This window comes from Trachymyrmex cornetzi, unplaced genomic scaffold (assembly GCF_001594075.2).
Source record: "Trachymyrmex cornetzi isolate Tcor2-1 unplaced genomic scaffold, Tcor1.1 scaffold1684, whole genome shotgun sequence".
In the NCBI taxonomy this organism is placed as follows: domain Eukaryota; kingdom Metazoa; phylum Arthropoda; class Insecta; order Hymenoptera; family Formicidae; genus Trachymyrmex; species Trachymyrmex cornetzi.
This window is the reverse complement of record NW_017296292.1, coordinates 3333-11511: the sequence shown is the minus strand read 5'-3', so window position 1 is coordinate 11511 and position 8179 is coordinate 3333.

Genomic DNA, 8179 nt, shown 5'->3' with positions numbered 1-8179 from the left:
GTATGCGGCTCACTTATGTTTCCAATTCTTTTACATTAATTTTCACTCACAACATTGTACGCCAATGTCCGAATTTTATAATAATGATAATGATGAATAAAAAATAAATATAAAACGAAATATTATTTTATAAAATGTTTGTGACGTACGACTCATTTGTGTTTACAATATTTTAATATAAATTTTATACTGCGTGGTCTCGAATTCTCTTCGTCAAATGTAAAAGTAGACGCGCGCCTCAAGCCTATCGGCCACCGCGCTTCTTGCTTTACTCCTACTTATTCACAGTACTTACCGCGCAGCAGGCCGAGTGCTCAACTTCACATCCAAATTTCTCTTAAACTAAAGTCCATCCACCCAAACCCTTTTACACTTTTTACACTCCCGACCCCGCCTTTCGCATAGTATAGATTACATTCCAATTCGTATTTCGCAATTCGTGCCATCTCCTTGTTGGAGCGAAAATGTATACCTTGCGTGTAGAAGGAAAGGATACGAAAAAGGCTAAGAGCAACGTTGTAGCGAGGTCTATAATGTTCGAGAATTACAAGTAGTGTTTGAATGACGCAGTTGAAATGACGCGTAGGCAGTCGTGCATAAGATCAAAATTGCACGAGGTGTACACCATTTCGGAAACAAGAATAGCTCTAAGTCTGCACGATGATAAGCGGTATATCGTGCCAGGTTCCACCGACACGCTGTCATGGGGACATTACCGATGTCAATAAAATACATTTGTCTTGTATAATATATTTAATATGCATATAACATTTATGATATGTATAATAAGTATGCTATGTATAATATGTATACTATAATATGTATAATATAATATGTATATGTAAATATAATATGTGTATATGATATTTATAATATGCATAATACGTATTTATATCTTGTATAATAAATATGTTTTACAACACTTTGTCTTTATGTATCCACGAATTGTGCGAATTGTTAAATCCCAACCATTTAACATACACCTCGTTCCCCCTCTTGCGCAACACCTTTTCAACCAGATGCACGTCGGGATTAGCGACGCTGTGCAATTCGTATTCGTAGAATCCTCCAGCGATAGGCTCCCCGCGAGAATCCTTTAATAGATACGTCACTGGATTAATTTACTGCATTTTGATAATTGTGAACACCTCCGTGGTCCAATTCGGCATGTAACCTTTATCAAAGACTGTCTTGAATTTGCTCACGCGTACCGAATTATCCACTTTGTATCGCGCGGATGCGGCAATCTTTACGCGATTGTAAACCGTGGTTAACCTTCAGACCGCCGGCATGGCGCATTTAGGCGCATAAAATTAAAATCATATATTTTTGATCAGATTTGTCATTCATAGCATATTTTGGCGTGCTGAATGCGATTCTGTCATCTAATTAAACTTACATCTTCGATTTTTGCATAAAAACCAAACTTTTCATAAAAGTCAGAAACAAATTTTTTTTTTGCAACTTTGAATGAATACATTATTGCTTCTATATTTTGACGTTCCGAATACGATTTTGTTGTCAAATTCAGTTTCAGGCTTCCCAGTTTTGCGTAAAAAATTTTTTTTAGAAAAAGTTTGACTTGAAAACGTTTAACTCTATTTTTCAATAGATTTTTTCTTCCGTAAAAATCGATTTTGATCAGTAAAAAGTTGTTTCAAAGAAACTTCTCATTTAGACTCGCGATTGTCATTTCTCTTTTCTTCAAAATATTCAAGAAGTTTTTTCAAAGTGTGTACACTGATTGTCAATTATAAAATAATGTCGGATATAAACGACGAATGTGATGCATGGAGTAGTGGTGAATCCGAAGGCGACTCAATTACAAGTGATGATGACATTTTTGAAATCAATGATGATGATCTTCATTACCTACCCGGAGAAGAAATATTTTATGATAACCATTTTTACCCTTCGATAAAAGATTTTATAGGATCAGGTAGTTCTATATCAGAAGATGCTCCATTGAATGGTAATAAACCAATCAACTATTTTCAACTTTTCTTTGATGATTTTTTATTAGATCTTATTGTCCAGGAAACTAATATTTACCAAAATCAGAATCCTGAGCCTGTGCGTCAAAAAATGGCAGCATGGGTAGATGTAACAAGGGAAGAGTTAAAAAAATTTTTAGGGCTGACAATTCTTATGGGTCATTTGAAAAAGATTTCACTCGAAGATTATTGGAGTACTAACCCTTTGCTAGTTACTCCGATATTTCCTCAAACCATGCATCGCAATAGGTACAACCAAATTTTGCGTTATTTGCATTTTCATAACAATCAGGTTGTCATGAATCACCCTTTGAAAAAAGTAAAAGTTATAATCGATAATTTGAATGCCAAGTTTTCACGTTTTTTGAAACCAGGTAAAAAAATGTGTATCGACGAAAGTCTTCTGCTATGGAAAGGCAGATTGAAATTCAAACAGTACATCCCTCTGAAAAGACATCGTTTCGGTATAAAACTTTTTGAACATGTTGATTGCTCAAGTGGTTACATACTAAGCTTTATCGTGTATACAGGAGCAGATACAGACTACGAAAAATTTGGTTTAGGAATTTCAGGTGACATAGTTGCTCATTTTCTAAAACCTTATTTTGGAAAAGGTCATGTTATTTATATCGATAATTGGTATTCTTCGGCTCCTTTATCCGTCTTTTTACATGAGAAAGAAACTGGTGTTTGTGGAACGGTAAGAAAAAATAGAAAGGGACTTCCTAATTTCAAAACGCCTCTAAAGAAGGGCGAATCAGAAGTTGCTCACAATAATCTTTGGATGGTTGTAAGATGGTTTGATAAAAAAGAAGTCTATATGATCACTACCGTACATGAATTCAATTATGCAGAAACAGGAAAACAAGAATATACGACAGGAGCAAATATTTTAAAACCAACTTGTATTATTGATTATAATAAGAATATGGGAGGAGTAGATAATGTCGATCGCCAACTAGCGCTAAGTGAGTCGGTAAGAAAGTCGACTAGATGGTATAAAAAGCTCTTCTTCCATTTGGTAGATCTTTCATTGATCAATGGACATGCACTTTATAAATTGCATCAAGAAAAAACGAGTTTCTCTAGCTTTCGAATGAAAATAATTGCTGGTTTGCTGGGTATTGAGAAAATTACACCGGCTTTTATTCAACCACCTCCTTTACGGCTTGTAGGACGTCATTTTCCTGCATGCGGAGAGACAAAAAAACGATGTTACATGTGCTCTTTAGAGAAAAAAAGAAAAGAAAGTAAATATTGCTGTAAGAAATGTAATGTGGCATTATGTGTCGTCCCATGCTTTGAGAAATACCATACCCTAGGTAACTTAACGGATATAATATAAGTATTCGTGTATTATGTTTTGATTACTATAACATTATAACATATATAACTATTTCTTTGGACGTATTGATAATTTTTATAATATTATTTTATATAAATCTAAATAAAACAGAAAATAAAAAAAAAATAAAAAGAAACAAAAAAAACAAAAAAAATTAAAAAATAAAAATACAAAAAAAAATTAGAAAAAGGGGCTACAATACTTTCTACGTCCACGCCGTTAGCCCTGGGTAATGCGAAAGGAAAGTAAAAAATGAATAATCACAGATTAGTCCAGTGCGAGTCGAAAAGTTCAAGATTTTCTATTGACGATTTGCGGGAAAAAAATTAAAAACTCAATTTTCTCAGAACAAAAATTTTTTCGTATACTTCACAAAATTCTGAACAAAAAAGGCACTTACAAGTTTTCCGCAAAAATGCACCGTTTTCGAGCAAAAAATTTCCGAAAATTGATGCATACGCTTATACCACCGCCCGCCGGCATGACGCCTTTAGGCGCGCACCTGTGATGGGTATATATCTACCACTAGTTGGGAGACACTTGTATGGAAATTTTCGATCAAGTATCACTTTTCTAGAAGAAAAAATGCCGGCGGTTAGAAGGTTAAGAGCCAGTCGACGATCGCGGGGGTAACGTCGACGGGACGAATATCGATAGTTCGATGCTTGCGCGCGTTGTAATTTGATACGAGATGCGGGAGGATGTCAAACCATTTATAGTTTCCGTTGTGCGTAAATTGTTTCCACATGTTCTTCAACGTACAGTTGAACCGTTCGATAACCGAAGCCTTCATTACGGAATACGCAGAATAATGGTTGTCATGTTTCTTCAAGAGTTTCTGCACATCCGAGTTGTAAAATTCCTTCCCTCTGTCGGTCTGCAAATTTTTCGGACATCTTTTATCGTCTCGAATTATCTTTGCAATCGCCTTCGTCACATCGTTTCCACTCTTGGCTTTAAGCCCATGCGTGCTTACTCAGCACGTCGATAATGGTGAGAATGTAGTGGTAACATCTGTTGAATCGCGTATAAGGACGCATCTCAACCACATCCACCTGTCACAGGTCATCATATCTGTGTATTATGACGTGTCTTCGCGGAAAATTTCTTCTCGCCGGAGCGTACAATTCATTAACCAGCAGCCGTATCTCAGACATTGCGAATAACTACTCGGCACGATGCATTTCTCGAATCGCCTTTTCAAGTTCGATTAGCATAACTAGCACATTATTTTGTAAAGCTGCAATCTTCCTCTCGACTTCGTTCAGACGATCTTTCAAATCTTGAACACTCTGTTGCACGTATCATTTGTTTGCTGCGTCAGCATCATCCACCAGTAGCGCTAATCGTTGAATCTTGCGCGATTTTGCGTCAAAGTTGGCTGCGGCTATGCAAAAAGCATTATCGCGCACGTAATTTCTGAGCAATTCACGCCACTGATATTGCGATTCGCTTTCTCCTCCTCCAAGCGATAGTCCAAACTTGTTAATCGGCATTGCAATGTTGACTGAACAATGTGTGTAAAACGAGGTCAATTTATAATCAGACCGGCTTCGCGAAGCTCTTCGATAATGGACAGAATCTCGTTATCGTGACCATTGTGACTATCCTGGCGCGAGGCCTCGAGCAATCGAAGACGATCTACAATTTCGTCGGGATCATCCCAATGGATATAGTCGATTTTGTTATCGTTTAGTGTCATCGTACGCGGTGAATCCACTCTTTTGCTTATTCCCATTCCAACTTTTTTACTCGACACCAATGGCGCTATTATGTTCTTATACTTGTATAACCTTAATACCCATTACTTGATTACTCGGGTTGTGACCGCGCAGGTGAGCGTTTGTCGTCAGCAGAATGCTTTTGTAGGTCTGTACGTCATCATCCGTACAGATACTTTCGTTGGGAAATTTCATGAAAATTAACTCGTACAGACCCGGTTTTCCATCATATCTTTTCCCATCTATAATTATATCATCGTTTTTGTGCAAGGTGATACGTTTGTCACCAAGCATTGTTCCCTCGTCGCTAAAACAAACTCCGTACATGACGTCTATGTTGACTGCTTTCTTACCGCTCAGGACCGCTTTCATATATTTCTGTCCCAACAGACCATAGTTTGCATGCAACTTTTCCTGACCCTCGGATGTTTGAAGCATGTGTTGAATAGATGTTAGAAGCGGTTCATCGGTAACCTCGAAAATTTCTTCGACACAGGGAACATGGTCATACGATAAATCGGACGGATGTGGTATTTCAGACATTTCGTTCAAAACGGTACGGCTTTTGATTGACTCAACACTGATTTCACAGGCGTGGAGGCTTGTATAGGATTGTCATACAAAGCACTCGGTCGTTTTCTTTTGAGTTTTGGTTCCTCGTCTTCCCCCGAAAAGAATGTTTCGGTCATGATAGGATCCTTGGAGGATTCAGCGGTGATTTCAACAATCTGTTTCAACGGGTTGATAATAGGTTTGAAGTGTCTCTTCAATGCGATGTCCTCCTCCATTTTACCGGTCTTCAAAGCGCAGTACTTTTTGCGAATCGAATCGCTCGTTTCCGCAATCTCCATAACGATCCCGCTCACGATCTATGCTGTTATCCATGTTAACGTATCGATGTCAACTGATCGCATCACGTTGCAAAGTCATTAAATCCTTTTCTGTATCGCCCGTCGGTAAGTGCATTGTCCTTGTCAATCACTAGAAATCCATACTTTTGCTGCCAACATTTACGACATAAATCGCTGAAATCTTCATAGGAAATGTCGGTATTCACGTAATCGTTGTACACGCGTTTCAGAATGGTACCATCCTGTTTGAACAAGATCAACAGATTTGCATTGTCGCGTATAAGGTGCTTCGGTACCTTTGCATACGTTGACAAAGATAGAAGCAATCGACGTCCGCGTGTCGTCCTATTGCAAAATACTCTCTTATCGCGTCCTGTTTGTCGCATGCCACGTCATCAAAGATAAAGATGGAATTCGGAAGCACTCGCTCGGTGGAATGACGTTGCTGTTATTAGAGAACGTAAAATAGCCAATTTCGTCGATCGGAGCTAGCAGATTCGCCAGGTATCGATATTTCGGCTGTTACAGCGATTTCGAGTATACGTACACGTTTTCGAATCGTACACCGTGTGGACTTTCCAACAGGCTTATCAGCACGTTAGTCCTGCCACAATCGACGGTCCACAGACGACAGCGCGTATAGAGGTTGGTAGCATGCTTGCGCGTCTCTTTATCGGCTTGCACTTTGCCATCGAGATTCGACACTTTAATCATCCGCGATTGACGCACGAACCGCACATTTCCTCTTTCCACAAAATATTGAAAACGATATCGCGAGCGGACCTATTTATAGAGCCGCACAGAGCGAAATCAGTAATCAAAATGTTTCTCATCGTGTCAGATGATCTACACAGTTTAACCTCAAAAGAGCTGGAATACATACCAAAAATTGTGCTGCGAAAGTTTGAAAATTTTATAGATCTGTTATGGAACAGATTACCTGAACATATACGAGTAGATTCGGAGGTACAACGATACCGTCGGTGCCTAAAGCATTACAATTTGCCAAGTCATCAAACGCATATCGACGGTCCGGCGCCTTTGATAAAGAATTGCAGCGAATGTCGTCGAGAAGCTTGTTAAATCGTGTGATAAACACGCTTCCTTTCGAACTACATATTCCTGGATATCAGTTTTGCGGTCCGGGAACGCGTTTGAAAAAGCGATTGGCTAGAGGTGATCAAGGAATTAATTCATTGGATGTTGCGTGTCGCGATCACGACATAGCGTATTCGCACAGCAACGATCTCATCGAACGACACGCGGCAGACGACATACTCGCTGAGAAGGCACGGAAACGCATTACCGCGAGAGATTCGACTCTCAGAGAGAGAGAGAGAGAGAGCCGCAGCCACAGCCGTTTGGGCAGCTATGAAGGCCAAAACGAAGATTGGTTTGAAAACAAAAAAGAAGGGCAAGAGGATTCTTCCGATTGCGAAACGCGGTGGCGTCTTACCCCTTCTACCGCTGCTCGACGTTCTCGGGTCATTGGTCGGCGGGGCGACGGGAGTCGCCAAAATAGTAAACGATAACAAAGCGGCGCAGCATCAGCTGGAAGAACTACAACGTCATAATCGCGTCATGGAAAGCCGCGGCGTTTATCTTGCTCCCTACAAGCGCGGACAAGGTATCGCGCGTAAAAAAAAACGTCGATGAAACGTTAAAAATGCTGAGGGGAGTAACTACCGATGTGCAACTGCAACAACTTGCAAACCGTATGCGCATTCCATATTTTAGAGGTATCTTTATGGGTACTACATTACCGGTCCAAGGAGTACGTCAAAACGAGAGCGGTATCGTAAATCTGGACAATGTCGAGGAACCCAGTATGCATTGGGTAGCGTACGCGAAAAGGGAGAATCGCTTGGTTGGATAACAATTGCTTGGTTGGAAATTCTGTGACGGAGCCAAAGGTTGAATTATTCAAAGTGCAGTGGCGGATGCCTCACGTTGCGTTAAACGAGGTCAATAAATTATCAATGCTGCGAGCATTGGAAAGCGGTCCGTTATCTGAGCATGGTTTCGCTCGTGGGATCTGTACGTATAACCTCTGTTGCAGAATACGATCAAGCATTCATGGGCCGTCAAAACGGCGACTCAACTTGAGAAGCCGCGATATGTTATCTTTACTCTGCAGACCGGGCGAAAGAATTTCATGTCACAAGATGTCAGCGTGTTTGACGATTGTAATTTGAGTAACGTGAAAATATATTTAAATTCAGAATTTAATCTGTACGACGATTTAAATCTGGATTTTAGCAAAAAGAG